Consider the following 18,166-nt stretch of genomic DNA (forward strand, 5'->3'; position numbering starts at 1 on the left):
CTATTATAATAGCTTTCAGTACTATGTTTACTAAGAGTAGTATAAGTAGAATTGTTCCTTATTTTAGGGTCTTTTTAGTTTGCAGAGTTGAATATGAGGACAACTAAAATGATGTGTCAGAAATTAAACATGTTTTAAGGATTTTGATAGTTATTCCAAATCAAAGATTTTGCCAAATAATACTTCCAGTGGTAGGGCATGAAAGTTTGCATTTCCATGTAGCTTTACAAGTAAGTGTTATAGGTTTTTTTTTTTGTTTTTTTTTTGTTTTTGTTTTTTTTTTACAGTGACAGAGGGATAGATAGGGACAGATAGACGGAACAGAGAGAGATGAGAAGCATCAATCATTAGTTTTTCATTGTGACACCTTAGTTGTTCATTGACTGCGTTCTCATATGTGCCTTGACTGAGGGCCTTCAGCAGACTGAGTAACCCCTTGCCAGTAACCTTGGGTCCAAGCTGGTGAGCTTTTACTCAAACCAGATGAGCCCGCACTCAAGCTGGCAACCTTGGGGTCTTGAACCTGGGTCCTCCACATCCCAGTCCGACGCTCTATCCACTGCGCCACCGCCTGGTCAGGCGAGTGTTATAGGTTTTTAAATATATGTTGTTGCATAATAAAAATGGTATTTAATAGACTTACTAAATTGCATACATTAAATAAACACTGAGGATGAATGTTTTCCATATATTGATTTTTATATATTTAGTCTTTTGTGAATTCTTATTTATGTCAATTGTCAGTTTTTTACATAAGCATCCATCTTTTCATTATTGATTTGTAAGATATATATATAAAACATTTTTATTACACATTAAATTATTGTTTGTTATTCAAGTCTCAGACTTTTCTATTCTGTTTCAGCAATCTGTCTGTCAATTCATATGGCAGGGTCTGCTTTAATTTCTAAAATTTTGTGATATATTGGATTGAAAGTCTTTTATTCAAAGTGAAAGCAAATAATAACCAAAGAGCATGAACAAAATTATGCTACAATCTTAAGAGCTTTGAAGATTCAAACATATGCAAATTAAACCTTCACTCTGTTTTATACTTCACTTAAGGCTAAATCATTCACCAACACCTTCAGTTATATATCAGCACAATACTTCCCAAGATAATTCAACTGCTCGCTGAATGCATTAGAGCTCTAACATCTAATATTGTAATATTAAAAAATTTAAAGAAGACATAGTGTTACATAACATTATTTTACTTAAGGTCCGTGTTGGTTCTAGAATTCATTCAGATTCAAGTCTGCATTTTTTTTGCCAGTTATGACAATGTAGAACATGGTCTGAATCATTGTAAATACCAAACAAAATAAATGTTGAGTGGTAATCTCTATTACAATTATTCACTGCCATTTACCCTGAGAGTTTGTTTTTGGCAGAAATTGCAGCAGCTAAATACAAGCAAATTGTAGCCCTATATCTGACTATAAGTCCTATGTCAAATATTTTCTAGGTAGAGATAGATGAAGCTGTAGCAATCAACTGTGAAGGTGTTCTCAATTAGCAGCAGGATGTTTATAAAGAATATCTAATATCTTATTTCCCACGTATTCTTAACTTACAATATAAAGAAAACAGTAACTTCTTTTTTTTAAGACAGAGAGAGAGAGAGAGAGAGAGAGAGAAGAACATAAATTTATTCTTGTATGTGCCCTGACTGGGGATCAAACCGTCAATCTCTGTGCCACTCTAACCAACACAGCTCTCCAGCCAGGTCAACAGTAACTCTTTTTCTGACTATTGTAGTTGTTAAATTGGAATTATCTAGCTCAGACACACCAACAGAGAATACTGGAAAGATATCCCCCAATCCTCCCATTTGCTTATAATAGCATTTGTAATTGTTGTTTAACAGATGTTAATTATGTTAGCAGAGGTTACTATTTAATCTTAGTGTTTCTAACTTTTGTTTAGATATCCTTTCCTAAAGAAAAAATTATGTGCAGTTCAAATTTCCCTTCTTTCACTTATTTTGGCAAGAGATTTATATTTTTGAGCCTCAAATTTTTTATAAGAAAAATACAAATATATAAAAATGTTATGAAATGTAACTGAAGGCCCTGGCCATATAGTTCAGTTGGTTGGATCATCTGCCCAAAGCCCAGAAGTTGCAGGTTCAATTCCTGGTCGGGGCACATACAGGAGCAGATCTATGTTCCCGTCTGTCTGTTTCTCTCTCCCCCTTCTTCTTCCTCTCTCTATAAAATCAATAAAAAAATTTTAAAAAGCAGAAAAGTAACTGAAGTAACACATGGAAAATGCCTAGACTAGTGGTTGGAATATGCTAAATATACCAAAATCTTGGCATCTGGTAGAGTCCTCCTTTTAGCACTATTATTTTGTATTGAAGTAGGACAAATCCAACTTTATTTATTTTTCCAAAACAAAGCAATTACTAACACATTCTAAACCTGTTTTCCACAGGCAAATAGAGCTCACATAACTCCTAGTTCCGAAATAGTTCTCCAGAGCTCATTAATGTATCTAGCAGCTTGCCTCCATGTTTATTCTCCTGGCCTCCAATGGTTTAAAATAAACACTAAAGTGGCAGAAAACACTAAGCCAAATACCACTGATTTAGTTTTATTGATATGCTTAAAAGACTGAATAGTTATTAATTATCACACTTCATTAAAAGTAACAAAAACCAATAGGAATGAAGGAGAAACAGGAGCTGCTAGACAACATGATCTGAGTTCAAGCAGGCTTCACATTCCACTCTAATCTGGTTTTTTCTTGCAATACAGCATGAACAAGAAACAAAAGCAATTGAGATGATGAGAGGAATAGTTGACCTACCTTGTTGGCAACTAAGGACACATAATAAGGAGTAAAGAACGCATGTGTTAGCGGTTCTCAGCCTGCCACCAGAAGGAGCAACATGCAAGGTAGCTCAGTCTTATTAACTCAGCATCTTACTGCCAGCTATTCTTGGAGGTATTCAGGTGTGGACAAGAATTATTGGACTGGTGGTCCATCTCTGCCATTTAATTACTGTTTCCCTTCCATGTGTCATTTGAGGAGCTGATAACTAGACCAAGCAATTGTGATCCATGGTCCATTAGAGCTGCAAATACTCTAATTGTTGACTTAGCTCAGTCACAGATTGAGAAGGGACAGAGGTTTGGGCTGAGAATGTACTTATTAATTTATGGAATTTTAAATTTTCATTTTTATTTAGACAAATAAATGAGATAAAGAGAATGAATCAATATTTTGAGGCCACATACCTGCCTAGTTGATCAGGATACAATCAAGTTAAAAACAGATACGGTCTCCACTCGGCAGATCTTACCATTTTGTTGTGGAGAAACAGTAAAATAAAAAAATTGACTGTAAGAAACTATAGTTCAGATAAGACTTTTAAAATAGCAGTGCATGATGTTATGAAACTTTAAAATGGAAATTTCCCCTTGTCCTAGAGTACAGTGAAGATTTCCCAGAGGAGGAGATAGTATTTGAGCTGGAATCTGAAAGATAAATGCAAGTTCACCGGGTAAGGGGGGAGCACAGGGGAAAGTGATACTTACAGAGAGAGAACAACATGTGAAAGGTTCCGATACAGAAGGATTCGTAACACCTTAAACATCCTAAAAGGGAGCCCACAGTGGCTGGAGTAGGGGTAGGTTCAGATGTAAGGAGAGAGGTAAACAGATCACACCATCATTCGTCAGCCATTCATTTATCTGCTCAGTAGTTCAGTGAAGATATAGTGCACACTAATCAGGTTCCTTGATAAATATGACTGGAGCAGTAAACATAACTGGAAACTTCTCTCAGTAAGACAATGTGAGGTAATATGAACTACTTCAGAGAATTAAATCAGGATAAAATGATGAATATTGCAAGTTTTTGAGTAAAACTGAATGTTCAAGAGGAAAAGGACCTTTCCTGAGGAATTGATATCTCATGGCAGGGGGTTAGGGGGAGAAAATAAGAAAGAGCTATTCCTGGTGAGAACCAGGGGAAGAGCATTTCACACAGAGAAAACAGCTCATGAATGACCTTGGAAATGTAATAAGCTTTAGTTACAGAAACAGAGAAATGTACAGCGTGTCTGAAGCATTATGAATGAGAGACAAAGAGAACTAATGTGACACGGGAGATGGAGGCAGGAGCTAGATCACAGAGATTTATGACCTAGGGTAAGGAACTTCGTTGTATTCTTCAAGTGATGTTAAGGCTTTGGAGTGTGTGCTGATGTTAGGCATGGGAGTGAAAACAGGGAGTGGAGAGATCACCTAACCTCACTTTAAACTATCAGCCTGGCTTCTGGATAGAGGATGATGCCTGTAGGGCAAGATCAGAAGTATAATTATAAGGCTCTTAAATCAGCTGGGTTGGGAAATTATAACTGTTTAGACTACAGCTGAGATGAACACAAGGAGATTGATCTCAGGCTGATAAGGTATTCAAGAACAGGTGCTGATACATCACGCTGAAAAGATGGAGGAAACAAGGTTGATCCCAATTTTTATTTATTTATTTTGTCTCGAAATGTGGTGTGGATGGTAAAACTCTTGACTGAAATGCGGGAAAAGGAGAGGCATGAAAAAAGAAAAACATTTAAAGTTCAAGTGTTCTGTTTAGGACAATTTAAGTTTGAAATATCCCCTGGAAGGGGTCCCCAAACTTTTTACACAGAGGGCCAGTTCATTGTCCCTCAGACCATTGGAGGGCCGCCACATACAGTGTTCCTCTCACTGACCACCAATGAAAGAGGTGGCCCTTCCGGAAGTGCGGTGGGGGACCGGATAAATGGCCTCAGGGGGCTGCATGCGGCCTGCGGGCCGTAGTTTGGGGATGCCTGCTAGACAGTCAAGCAAAGATGCCAGGTATAGAGCTTGATAAACAAATCTGAAATCTCAGGAAGAGGTCAGGGCTGAACATATAACCTTGAGAGTCATCAGCACAGACAGAATAAAATGAGTGTCCCCAGTGGGAAATAAAGATATTTAAGGTAAGCATACGCAGAACCAGTCTCTGAGTCAGGTCTAGGTCAAATTTAGCCTTCATACACTAGAAACAAAGTTATACCTTCCCTAATCCTCATTTGGAGTCAAGCAGGGTATTCACCTGCAGCTTCTTCAGAGTGGAGATGGAGCCCAAGCATCCACAATTCTATCCCTTTATTTTCAGTCTGAGTACCACTTTAAGCCTTGAGTCTACTGGGAAAGAAATCTCACTATGCTCATATTTTTTTCTGTTATATATTCACCCCTAGAATCCCAAGACACCCAGCCAGTCTGTTTTTTTCACACACACTAATCCAATAAACCTGTGAACATCTCCTATTCTATATCCTCTCCATAATTTCAGATTCTTTAGTTATGCCCAATGGAATTCAGAGACCATCAGCAGCAAAGTGTTCTATTCTTTCAACCTCTTCTCTGAAAGTTTCTATTTATTTTATGGTGCAAAAATAAAAAGAAGAAAAGAAAAGAAGCCTGACCAGGCTGTGGTGCAATGGATAGAGCATCGGACTGGGATGCAGAGGACCCAGGTCCAAAACCATGAGATCAACGGCTTGAGCACAGGCTCATTTGGTTTGAGCACAGCTCACCAGCTTGAACCCAAGGTCACTGGCTTGAAGCCCAAGGTTGGTGGCTTAAGCAATGGGTCACTCAGTGTGATGTAGCCCCCCGGTCAAGGCACATATGAGAAAGCAATCAATGAACAACTAAGGTGCCGCAACAAAGAATTGATGCTTCTCATCTCGCTCCCTTCCTGTCTGTCTGTCTGTCCCTATCCGCCCTCTCTCTGTCTCTATCTCAAAAAAAAAAAAAAAAGAAAAGAAAAGAAAAGAAAAAAAAGTTACCTGGCTTGTCCCTGAGGACACTGTCTTTCTTGCAATCCTCTAGGAGGTATTGTTATGACCACTGGACTGGAAGGTGTAGTAATGGTCCTTTTGCCCCTCTTTGCTATTTTTATAAAATTCTACAATCTATCTCCCTAAAACACCCAGCTTTGAGTCTTACATCCATGGATTATGTTACTTATTACTTGCCATTTGTTACTGTCATTTTCAGATCCAGTTATTCAACCTCTGTGTTCCAGTGATGTCCATTCTTGGCTCACTGTCTCCCTTACCACACTACTCTAATCTTAATTCTTAGTGACTTAAATATGCATGTACTTGTCCTGATAACCACTGGGCTCCTGATTTCCTTAATGTACTTTGCAGTAATCATGCCTTCCACTTGGCCTTAGCCACACACTCACATTACCTTATCCTGGGACTTGTTATTACCAATAAAAGCAACCTCCCAATAATAACAATCACATACAGTTCACTCTTTGATTATGACTCTATTTTCTTAACTTAATTTCTCTATTACCCATTCCTCCAATTTTTTATTCTACTAGTCTTATTTAGTCATTCAGCTCTGTAGTATTTTCTTCTTGCTCCTAAACTAGCTTAAATAACATTACAATTATGATAATTCTTTTTACACACACCTTCAACTGCTGGCCTAGCTCTAATTTTGTTGTATTCACCATGTAAAATAATAAACCTGTTTAATTCAACTTTCTGCCTTCACTATACCTGAAATTGGTGAAACATAAACTAAAAAAAAAAAAAATTTAACTACATTACCACTGACTGCTTCACTATAAAATCATAATCATAAAGCTAAAATACTCCTATATATTTTCTGGTAATCCCATTATACTTTCCTACATGCATTTGGTTTCCTGACATCCAAAATATAATTTTGTATCTCTTACTCTCTCCTCAAACTTTCAATACCTTTTTTTCAATGTCATTCTTATTTTTGATTGATTGATTTTAGAAAGACAGGAAGAAAAAGGAAGAAAGAGAGAGAGAGGGGGTGGAGGGGAAGCATTCATTTGTTGTTCCACTTAGTTTTGCATTCGTTGGTTACTTTTTGTGTGGGCACTGACCGGGGTTCCGAACCTGCAAACTTGGTGTTTCAGGATGGAGCTTTAACCAACTGAACAACTGGCCATGGCCTCCAACTTCATTCTTAGATAAAGATCTTAATTTCTGCTTTATAAAAAAAAGTTCAGGTAATATGTAAAGAAATTCCATACATTTCCAACCACACATTAGCTCAGGTATCATGATCCACACTCATGATCTGCCTTCCGTGTACCTAAAGCCAATTCTTCCACTTGTTTAGTGACCATGCATATGCTCTTAACTGTCCTATGCATTTCTTCACCAATGATCCTCTTTCCTACATCCTAATTTTTACCTTTCTGCTGAGTTATCATAAAAATATATAATTATGCTTTTAATAAAAAATTGTTGACTCTACACACCAAATATTATGCCATTGCTTTGTTCCTCTTTGCAGTAAAATTCTTCTCTCCACAATTCCATTTCACCTATCCTAAAACAAACCAAAAAAATCACACAAATTAGACTGTCATCCACAATATTTCACCATTGCTTTGTCACCAATAATGGCTACATAACTAAGCATAACATTAACTTTTCAGTCTTAACTTCACTTACTATACCAAGCATCATTTGATATAGTTGATTACTTGTTCTCTTTAATCCACTTCCTTTTCTTGGCTTCCAAGATACTATACTCTTTTGGTTTCTTCTAGCCTCACTGGCCATTCCATTTTACTCTATTCAATGGTTCTTCTATTTTCTGGTCTTTTCATTTTGTAGTTTTCCAGAGCTTAGTCCTTACTCTTGATTCTTATCTATCTTTACTATTTGAAGATGCTAACAAGTTCCATGGGTTTAGACACTATCAATATTCCTATGACTTGCTGGTTTATATTTATACCCTTGTCCTCCCTCTTGATTTTCAAACTGATATACCTATTTATATTTATATTCTCATACCTAAAAAATATTGGCATCTCTAACATGGCCTTCAAATTATTTATAACAAAACCTAGTATATATCTTCGACTGCTTTTTTTTCTTTTATAATTCATCAGTATATGTTTTGGTTCTATATTTAATATATGTTCAGAATCTGACTATCGCTCAATAAGCCTCATTGTTATAACTTTTGTCTCAGCTGCAATTATTTCTTAACTCTATTAGAGAAATGATCACCTATCTGGTTTCTTTGTTCTCAGTCTTGTTCTCAATTCTTCCCCCAATCCTTGCAAACACATACACTCTATTTTTACAGAAAAAAAACCAGACACATACTTTATATCAGTCAATTGAAGCCAGTTCTCTGACCAAATCCCTCCAATTAAATCTTACTACAATTATGGTAAAAAGAAATGTATTTATAATGACCAACAAGGCCCTACATGATTTGTTTCTTTATACAGTTATGATCTGACCAATGATGGTGTGTTTCCCCTATTTTTTCCTTCCTAACTCTACACCAGCCATATGAGTTCTTCTTATAACAGAGGTGGTACATGTTCAGCCTCAATGCCTTTGCTCTGACTGGTCTCTTTTCTTAGGATGCTCCTCTTCCCAATTTTCACATGGCTAATACCAGTCAGTACCTTCTCCAAATGCTCAAATGTCAGTTTACCAATCAACTCTATCACAATTATCCTATGTAAAATCACAACCTCCTCACACACCCCTCATGACTCTTATTCTTTACTGTTTTTTAAAATAAATGCTTTAAAATAGTTACTGATTTGTAGAGAAATTACAAATATAGTACAATAGGTTCTCAAGTACACCAGACCTAGTTTCTCCTATTATTAACATCTTATACAGCCCTGGCTGGTTGGCTTAGCAGTAGAGCATCAGCCTGGCATGTGGAAATTCTGGGATCGATTCCCGGCCAGGGCACACAGGAGAAACGCCCATCTGCTTCTTCCCCTTTCTCCCTCTCCTTTCTATCTCTCTATTCCCCTCCTGCAGCCAAAGCTTCATTGAAGCAAAGTTGGCCCAGATGCTGAGGACGGCTTCATGGCCTCTGCCTCAGGCTCTGAAATAGCTCTGGCTGCAACAGAGCAATGCCCCAGATGGACAAAGCACTGCCCCCTACTGGGCTTGCTGGGTGGATTTCGGTCAGGCGCATGCAAGAGTCTGTCTCTCTGTCTCCTTGCTTCTCTTCAGAAAAATGCAAATAAATAAATAAATAAAACATCTTATATTAATATGGCACATTTGCTAAGAACCTCTGAAACAATATTGCTACATTGTTATGAACTAAAGTATATAATTTAGTCAGATTTTCTTAGTTTTTCCCTAATGTACGTTTTCTGTTCAGGACATACTAAGAATACCACATTATATTTCTTTGTTATGTCTCTTTTAGCTCCTCTTGGCTGTGACAGATTCTCAGATTTTCTTTGATTTTGTGGACTTAAGAATTCTGAGGATAACTGATTATGAATGTTGTAGGATATTTTTCAATTTAGATTTGTATGTTTTTTTACTCATTATTTTCTTTAAATGTATTGATTTTAGAGAGAAAAGAAGGGAGAGAGAGAGAGAAAGAGACAGATACATCGATCTGTTCCTTTATTTCCCTGACAGGAAATCAAACTGGCAACTTCAGTGCTTCGGACAACACTTTAACCAACCAAGCTATCCGACCAGGGTTTTTCTCATAATTAAACTGGGGTTATGTATCTTCAGGGAAAGACCACAGAGTTAAAATGTCATTTTCATCACATTATATCAAAGGTCATTGACATACCATGGTTGACATTACCTTACTCACATGGCTGTGGTAGTATCTGTGAGATTTCTTCAGTATAAAATTTCCTCCCTTTTCCATTTTGTACTGTTTAGAAGGAAATAACTATGAGCAACCCACACTTAAGGTATGGGGAGTTATGCTCCACTTTCATAAGGGTAAAGTAACTACAGAATATATATGGAATTATTCTACACAGATGTCCTTTCTCCCTTGTTTATTTAATTGTATATGTAATATTTATATCAGTGTGTAATATAGATATTTATTTTATACTTTGGGCAATATTCCCATATATATTATATATATATGCATACACATATATATTCTCTATATATACATATATGTGTGTATATATATATATGCATCTGTGTGTGTGTGTGTGTGTATATACACACACATTTGTATTTTTCAAAGTTATATTTTGGTGTTCAATGTGATCCAAATTTGGACATGGGGAACTCTTTTAGTTGGCTTCTTCTATGTCCCTTTCTTTGACACATTTCATAATTGTCTTGTCTTATCTCATCTTACCTTTTCTTTTTTATTTTCTTTTTTTTTTAGCACTTCTTATATTAGAGCATTCAAAGATGCATCAAGTCCATAGAGTCCATAACTTCCTGCTTTAAGTTAGAAGCATCCATCTTTCCAAGGGTCCTGGATCCTCCTATTACCAAATAATACTAGAAATCAAGATCTGAGTGCTAGGCATGCTCATTGTTATTGGGATCTTGTTTCTAAGCCTTCTCAACTGACCGAGCAAGAAAATATATCTCTGTTTACTAACCCATATATATACACAAAAGTATAAATCTTTCTATAAGTAGCTCTCTGTATTAAATAATAAGATAATGTAATAAAATACTGACCTCATTGTGGTGTTTCCAACTCTAATCCATTACCAAATGGATCATTCTAGGTTCCTTCCCATGCTTATTTATAAACTTACATCCCTGTATTGAATAGCCTGACTTTCACCATCTGCCATACATTTACTCAACTTTTCGTCTTCAGTACACATTTTTAGCATTATTCATAATGTTAACCCATATATGCATGGAAAACAACTTTATCAACTAGAGTACAATATTTACAAACAGCTTCCTTTGTCCTCATTCTTACAAACTCTACTCATTTCCAAATTACACAGGTCAGCATGATTTTCTCCCACCCCACCCCCTCAGTGAAGTAACTTCATATGTTTTTAATAAAGTTAGATCCTTTAATCACACTTTGCATTTCATCCTGGGATCCCTTGACTTTCAAATTAATTTTTTTAAAATTTGCATTCATTAAGGTGCAAACTCTCTTTAGTAAAGTTCTGTGGTTTTTCAAATGAATATTTTTATATATCCACCATTACATCATCATGCAAAATATTTTCACCACCCTAAAATATCCACTGTGCTTCATTTGTTCAACTTTCCCCTTCCTCAGCCCCCTGACAACTCCTGATCTTTTTAGCATTTCTATTACTTTGCCTTACCCATATTTAATAATTAAGATTATACAATTTATAGACCTTACAGATAGACTTTTACTACTTAGTTATTACTTTTATTACTTAGTTATTAGTTTCTTCCATGTCCCTGTGGATCTTGTTAGTCATTTCTTTTAAGCGCTCAATAATATCCCAATGTATGTAGGTATTACAATTTATTTTTCCAGTCACCTATTGAAGGACATCTTGAATGGTTTCAGTTTCTGATGATAATAAATAAAGGTGATACAAACTATCATGTGCAGATTTTAGTGTGGACATAATTTTTGAATCAGCTTAATAAACACCTAGGAGCACCAATAAATGACAAGATTCAAGTAAACATAAAAGAGTAAGGCAAAGTGCTAAAATTAAATAATTTTTAACTAGAGTTAGGTAGTTGATAATAATAGGAAGGCATTTATTTTAATTTTTAAAATTTTTCCATTGATTTGAGAGAGAATGAGAAGAAGAAACATCAATTAGTTGTTCCATTTAGTTGTACTCTCATTGATTGTTTCTTGTGTGTGTCCTGACTGGGATCAAACACACAACCTCTGGTGCACTGGGTCGACACTTTTATCCACTAAGATACCTGGCCAGGGCCACTACAGGGAGATATTTAAATGAAGAGGAAGGAGACTAGTTTAGAAATAACACTAAAAGCAGATTTAACATGGTTACTATTGAACTGCTTTCACAATGTTAAAATTAACTAAATGTAAATTCTGCTTTTGTACATCACATGAAAGAACTATAGCTTTACTTTGTTGACATCTTCAAGATAGTATGTTACTTATAGGTGTTTTAAAGCAACAAAACTAATTTTATATACATACAACTTTAAACATACAAATTATTTTTCTTTATATCTGGTAGTAACAAGTCAGGAACCAAAGAACTTCAAGAGAATAATTTGGAAATGTATAAAAGAGTTAAATTGCAAATAAAGTAAGATTGATACCATTTCCAATTTGATTTCTGAACAATTTCTACCTAAAAAAATGTGCATAATACAGGACCCTATTATCATAGGAAGTTAACAAATACTGTAAAATATGTATGTGGATTGTTGTCAAGATGGATGTGACGTTGTGATCTAAAATACAAGAAACTATCCAGCCTTAGGATTTACTTTCCTCAGAATTAAGAATATTTAGTGAACAAATTTTTTTCCCCCAGAAGTACAAGGGCACATATGAGGACAATCTTGATTAGCAATGGCAAAAAGCTCATCAGTCAAAAGGCCCAATTGAAATTGCCAAAGGAACCAAGAAACAGGGAAAAAAGACAGTCTCTCTTCACAGAGATTACTTAAATGAATTACCAAGACATACCCTGTCTATATTGTACAGACACAGCATACACAAAATTTTCATGGAACATTTTTTATAAGATGCTATGTAGACTTTAAATTCCATTATAAAAGAAATATATAAAATATTTGGATATAAATTAATAAGTGAAAAAAATTCAGAAAAATATATAATGTAGTATTTTTTAAAAAGCAAAGTTATTTATAGACTGTGTCAGTTATTATAATTTATGTCCTCTAGGTTCCAGATCCACCCATCACTGGCCCACTTGTCACGGTGGTGCTAGATGTTACCTTCCCATTGTCAGAAGAGGTACTGGGCAGACACTTCTGGATAAAAGGGGTTTGTCTCACTGATTTCAATCTGTTTTTTTCTCAGTTTTTACAGCATTCCACTCAATGGCGCTCAATTCCTAGTAGTACACTGGTCTTGGTCCACTATCTGGAGACTAGCTCAATCTCAGTGTAACCCAACAAACTTCTTCACCATTTAGTAGACTGTAACCATGCTTTTTCCAACAGAGTCTGAATTTCATCCTTAGAAATGGAGAGTCACTTGGTTAGTTTTCCTCAGCTCTAGGCTGTGTTAGAGTTCTCTTTTATTTCCTCTTAATAGCTAATCTCTTATATGTTGTTAATTAATTTTTATAGTAAGTTTTTCCAGTTCAGAGTAGAGATAAACAATGGTTTTCTTCTCCTGACTGGAATATTTCTCTCTCTCTCTCTCTCTCTCTCTCTCTCTCTCTCTCTCTCACACACACACACACACACACACACACACACACAATGCACAGACACTCACAGATACACACAGAGAATATTATAAAGTTATGTTTGAAACAATTAAAAGTAACTATTTCTGAATGCCAGACTTTAGGATGCCCTTTATTTCTTTTCTATTGTCTAAATTCTTTACAACAAACATACATTACTTCTAAATCCTGAAAACAAAGCAATATTTAGAAAGCATTAGTAAACTCTCTGAAACAAAAAATAAAAATGTATCCAGTATATTAAACTATATTGAGAATCTTATCTCTAAAAAAATTAGGTTGGGAAAATTATTTTAAATATCTCTGTTTTATATTGTATTTTCTAAAAGGATTAAAGTAAGAAAGAAGTAAACAATGAAGTAAATTCAATGAAAAAATGTCAGACACTTATGACAGTGAAATTGTCATTATAACTAATTGCTGTTGCAGACAAGAAAACAAAATGTGGAATTACTTTTATAAACTTGTCCTAGCATAAAAATTGCTCTATTTAGTGCCCTTTAAATGGAAAGTGACAGAGTATAAACTGACCAGACAGCACAGTGGATGTATTATCAGTGCGCTGACATGGCCCCCTTTGCCTGTTCTCTCTGATTTAATGCCATCAGACACAAGGTGATTTAGAACATCCTTGGTAATAATGGAGAGGCTGAAAGCAGATGTGTAGGTATTTTTAATGCCCTTTTCCTCCCCAAAGGTTTTTCTTTGGTTAAGGCTATACTGTGGAGACAATCAGTATGTTGCAGAATATAATAAAAATGAATATCAAGAGAAGATTACATTGACAGCAGAGAAAACTATTTCTATTCTTCCAAAACTGGATTACTTTCTGGTAAAGTAAAAAAAAGTGTGTGTTCTTATGTGTGTGTATGTATATGCATATACACATGAGTATGTGTATAATATCTGCATGAACTCAGAATTATCACTACACATATAAAATTATACTTGATCATCCATTAAGTTTACAAATGAAACATGTAATTGTGTAACAAAATTGGCTTGCATTGAAGAGAATAATTACTTATTACACTTTTATCTATGTTGTTTCCCAAAGATTTCTCTTATACAAGTTTGCCTTTAGCTGTATCACAGCCCCTTCACCTACATTGTGCCTTGACTTGCATTCCAACAATCATACTAATTTAAACATAGATAAACTTTATTTTTTCTGGATTTGAGCTGCCAATCCAGGCAGAGCTCCAGCAGGACCCGAACCAGTCCTGAACAAAGCAGGAAGAACATAAAAGAAGTCCTCTTGCTTTTTTTTTATGATGGGGTATCTAATTAATCTTTCATCTTAGCCTGCAATTCTACATGCCTGAAGCCAGAGCAAGTCTACTTGATTTCCTCATCCTCTTGGGCAAGTTTGTTTTCTTAAATTATTTATCTTATTGCTTACCAGTAGCTGAAACTACCAGCTCATCAGAGAGAGTAAGATCAGTATAGAATTTTTTTCTCAGATACAATTATTTAAACTTCATTTACTCTTTCCAACATCTTAAATCACCCATCATTCAAGGAGAAAAGAGAATGTAGATAACCTAAATACATTGTTCATTTTACATCTTATAATCTGTTTTATTATTTTTATATAATCATTATTAAAGATGCTTTTTCATATTCTGACATTCCAATCTTTTACTCTTCAACTTGCTATATTTCCATTTTACCTTACTTAGATGAGTTCAAATTGACAGTCTAAATTATCTTTTATATCTGCGGTACCTTATTTGTTATGCTTATAAAATTCAATTTAGTTTTAGTTCTTATACTTGAAAAACTTGATAACCTCCATTATTACACTTCTTTTATCAAATATCTTTAAATCATTACATTTGCTTCCATCAGCTACTCTCACAATTTATGGCTGATTTATTCATGTTGAAGTCTAAAATTTTCTTTGTTGGAAACTTTTCTTATCCCAGATGTACTTAGTTGTTTTGTCTGTTTTGGGTTTTTTGTTTTGTTTTGTTTTGTTTTTTTGTATTTTTTTTGATGTGAGAAACGGGGAGACAGAGAGACAGACTCTGGCATGCACCGGACCTGGATCCACCCAGCATGCCCACCAGGGGGCGATGCTCCACCCATCTGGGTCATTGCTTCATTTCCACCGGAGCCATTCTAGTGTCTGAGGCAGAGGCCATGGAGCCGTCCTCAGCACGGGGCCAACTTTGCTCCAGTGGAGCCTTGAGTGTGGGACTGGAAGAGAGAGAAAGAGAGAAATGGGACAGGTAAGGGTAGAGAAGCAGATGGGTGCTTCTCCTGTGTGCCCTGACCAGGAATCGAATTGAACCTGGGACTTCCACATGCCCGACCAATGCTCTACCACTGAGCCAGGGCCTACTTTGAAGTTTTTTGATGCATGCTTGATTACATTGTACTAAACACAGTCAGATTCTCACCATAATGCTAGGGCAAGAGTTCTCAAACTTGACTACACAAAGATTAACTTGGAAACCTGTGGAGGCTATATGCAGAATATACAGTTTAAGCTGGATGCTGTGAATAGATTTGGGTAAATTCAAAGAAGGATAAAGAAAATATTAAAAATTAGGTAAATAATAGTGACAAGTGACAAATGTACTGAATATACTAAGCTTAGCATTACAGAAAAAAAGCAGACACATTTGACTAGATTATATGTGTTTAAAAATTAATAAAAGAGGTAAATAAAGTGGCAAAATCAGATGAGTTTATCTGCCTCTTTTGACCGTTCCTAATAAAGCAAACATCAGGTGGATTAAAATAGTGATATGAAAACTGGTGTTTACCTCTACTGTAGAAAAATATCCATGAAATAATCAAATAAGCATATAAATAGAGACATTTTCATCAACACAGAAAAGTAGAAATATTTTTATATATATGGCAGAAACTTAATAATTTGGTTAGAATGCATAGAAGACCAGATTAGAAGAGCCACAAGACAAATTCCTATTATTCACTTCGGTGAAAGAAGGTCTGGGAAGTAAGGGAAGGGCACCTTAATGAAATCATATTCTGAATCTTAATTTGGAAGTGTGAACATAGCTCTGGGGTATGCAGAATAAGAAATAGCAACCATCAAGTGTTGTGATTTTTTTTTCATTAAAAATGTGACTGCAGAAAGCCTCCATGGCAAGCTTTCCTGTGGGAGTGGGTGGCTAATGAACAAATATTTAAGTCATAGAAGCCCACCCCACACTCCATACCTGCTCTTGAGTCAGACCCACAACCCTACAACCAAACTAATAGAACACCTAGTTCAGGGCTCTTGTAAATAAGGCAATTTGAGATTAAGGTTGAAATTCTGTTGCTTACAGAAAGATTTGGCAATTAAACTTTTTTTAAAAAAAGAAATATAGATTTAATTTGAGGCAAAAATATTATAAAACATGGATTAAGTAAAATTTTAATTCACATAAAGTTTAGTCGGTCAAGTTAAACAAAATATAAAAAATTTTGATTAGGTGTATGGCAGCAGAAATTGAATTTTTGTTGCAAATAATACAGTACTTGGTGTTTCCATTGTTGACAAACTATGCTGCAGAAAGAGCAACTGCACTGAATCACAATTCATCAGGGTGACATTCCATAAACTTGCAAACTTCTGTGGCATCTTCTAATAACATTTCATCACTAGTTTCACCATGGTTAATTGGAAATGGTTTCTGTCCTTCTAATTCATAAAGATAACCATCTATGTGAACTAATGCAATAAAATGAAGATTTACTTTTTCATCTATACTTAATGCCTCAGTTTGACTTTCATGGGCATTGGTCTCATGAGTAACTCGAATAGCATCATAGTTTTCCAGGTATCTGGCTCGTTCTTTAGAGCTCATTGACACAGACTCACTCGTCCAGGAATTTTTTCAATGTGGATTCAGATTCGAAGTGCATATTGTCTTTATTGTTGGCAATAGCACGGATAAGTCCAGTTGTTCCACAGACATTGCTGATCATTTGTTTCATGAAATATAATGATTATGTAACACCTTGTCCCTGAAATTTTATTTTTTCTTCCTCTTCTGTTCTGAATACTTCATACTTCTCTGTAATAGGGAAGTATCATTGCACACAGTGGTCTTGGTTCCATGCTAAGGAGTTCAGGTCCATTCCACATAATCAACCAACTGCCAATTGAGATGTAGACCTAATTGTCTGAGAAACTAGTAGGTGATCTTGAGATTGGCCTCCAGTGGCAGCCAGTGCTGATGCTTCATGGCAGCTCCACCCAGGCACCCTCCAGCTCTGACAGCCAGCCAGGTCTCCCGGCAATTTAACTTTTTAAACTCAGTTTTTTTATCTGAATCACTAAAAAAATATCTACCATATGGGTTTAGTGTAAGAAATAAGTAAAATAATTCAGGTAAAGCAATTAGCTCTTTTTAGATCCTAGAAGGTAGAACTTTAGTCACAAAAAACATAGATGTAGTGGAAGAGCTTCCTTGCAGACTTATCTTCCAAAAATATAGAATGTCAGCTATACACATCTTATTTTCAGATGATGATCAAGACTAGAAGGCACTGGGCATATAACTTGTTCCTCTAAGCTATGTCCTTACAGTCAGAACCTGCAATAAACAAATTTTAGCTTAGTCAGTGTTCTCCTCGAATGCGGGGTCCAAGAAAGGGGCTAGCCCACAGACTCAAGTCACTGCCGCTCTAGGAAACAGATGTTTCTTTGTTTGTTTGTTTTTACCATAAACCAAGACATTCAGACATCATAATAAAAATGTGGTTGATTGGATGCTAAGACAAGAAGTAGAAGAAAGTTTGCTTAAGACTCAAAAGAGACATGAGAGCTTTTAAGTACAGGTAGAATATATAATAAGCATGGGTTTAGATATCCAGGTGATACAGTCTACTTAAGAAATTACTCCCTAAAGTGATAGTAGATTGACATACTAATTAAATTAATAAACAGAAATAGTAATAAAGTAATGATGAAAATAAAAATAATAAATATAAAATAAAAATAAGTAAA

The 18,166-nt window shown here is 35.5% G+C and overlaps 1 pseudogene; it reads right to left on the bottom strand.

Moving 5' to 3' along the window:
- Positions 1 to 16,715: 16,715 nt before the first annotated feature.
- LOC136319909 (ubiquitin carboxyl-terminal hydrolase isozyme L3 pseudogene) lies at positions 16,716 to 17,402 on the bottom strand (annotated as a pseudogene).
- Positions 17,403 to 18,166: the final 764 nt, after the last annotated feature.

The sequence above is a fragment of the Saccopteryx bilineata genome, chromosome 1 (genome assembly GCF_036850765.1).
Source record: "Saccopteryx bilineata isolate mSacBil1 chromosome 1, mSacBil1_pri_phased_curated, whole genome shotgun sequence".
Classification (NCBI taxonomy): domain Eukaryota; kingdom Metazoa; phylum Chordata; class Mammalia; order Chiroptera; family Emballonuridae; genus Saccopteryx; species Saccopteryx bilineata.